This window comes from Musca autumnalis, unplaced genomic scaffold (assembly GCF_047663935.1).
Source record: "Musca autumnalis isolate F117 unplaced genomic scaffold, ASM4766393v1 scaffold_5, whole genome shotgun sequence".
In the NCBI taxonomy this organism is placed as follows: Eukaryota; Metazoa; Arthropoda; class Insecta; order Diptera; family Muscidae; genus Musca; species Musca autumnalis.
The window spans coordinates 185,616,585-185,618,160 of record NW_027412088.1 but is presented as its reverse complement, the minus strand read 5'-3'; positions in this window follow the sequence as shown (position 1 = coordinate 185,618,160).

The following is a 1,576-nucleotide window of genomic DNA, read 5'->3' as shown; positions in this document are numbered from 1 at the left end:
TGGAGCGAATTTCGTCCAAATATACTTGGGGTCTAAAACCATTATTTCGATGAGGCCGAGAGTATAAAATAGCTGGCGAAGTGACCAAATGCTGCAATATTTGTATGAAAAATCCAACTGGACAACTGAACTGAAAAATTCTCTGTCATGATAGATACAATTTGTAGCATGGGAGGAAATTGTGGTTCTCTACACAAAACCCATTATATATTAGGCAGTAGGACCGTTATCTAGAAGACACATTATTGCAATTTGCATCAGGGGAAATTTCAGTAGTTATTTTTCGATATGTAAGCTACTTTGCCGGTATATGCCCTGCAGGAATTAAAATATGGACCAAAAATAAAATTTGTATATTTTTCATACAAAAGCAATGGTCCAAGTCACCCGCTAAATAATATCAGATCATCATGCAAAATTATAGGCATTTTCTTCAACCTAAGTTCTTACCTCCAGCAAAATTTCGCGACTATTGAGCTGTAATTGCGACCTCTAGCGTGTTTATGATAACACTACAAACAAAAAACTGGATATATTAGGCTGTAACTCTGTCTCTTATAATGTACACCAACACAATTAGCATCAATAGAAAGGTCAAGCGTTCCTCTTCCAAGTATTGCTTACTTGCCCGGAATGTCTCTTCCAGGAAAAAAAAATATAAGCTGTATATTAAAATTTTTCACAATTTTCACACAAAAGTTGTGGTCCATTTAACCCTCTAAATATTATCTGATCGCCATCTCAAATTGTAAGCTTCTTCTTTGTCATATACTCTTACTTTATGTAAAATTTCGGGGTGATTGGACTATTATTGAGACCTACAGAGCAGCTACAAAATTGGATAAAAATTATGTTTTTGGTCCATTTTACCCGCTAAATATTTCACGATCATCACCAATTAAAATAGCGATCTATTCTGATGTGAAACCGACCTCCATACCAAATTTCGTGACGATCGGTCCATAATTGCGGCCTGGAGTTTGATTACAATTTATAATGGACAGACGGACACACGGACGGACGGACGGACACACATCTCAAAATCGCTTTATCTCGCCGAGATATGAAGATTGGTATACCACATTGGGGGTCTCCGACGAATATTTCGCGGTGTTACATGAATTTTTACCAAAACAAACTTATAATACCCTTTCCACATAGTGGTGTAGGGTATAAAAATAATAATAAAAACAAGTAAGAAAAGTCTATAGTCGGACGGAGCCGACCATGGGATACCCTATACCACTGTCCCTGGACAATCGCTCTCCACGGAACTTCTTTTCAATGATTCTGAAAATTTAATTATCAAATATCAGAGATGTAATGTATAATACTTATGACCAAAACCAAAAAGTTATCTAGCATGACAAATACATTTTGAGCAGGAAAGGAAAATTTATTTCACACAAACGTTGATTTGTACGCTTCTTCTTCATCATAAACTCAAACTTTGTTTACAATTTTGCGGGTTATTATTTTTACTTACAGAGCCGCTACAAAATTGGTTAAAATTTTGTTTTTGGTCTATTTCATCCCTGAACATTTCACGATCATCACCAAAAACTAATCATTTCTA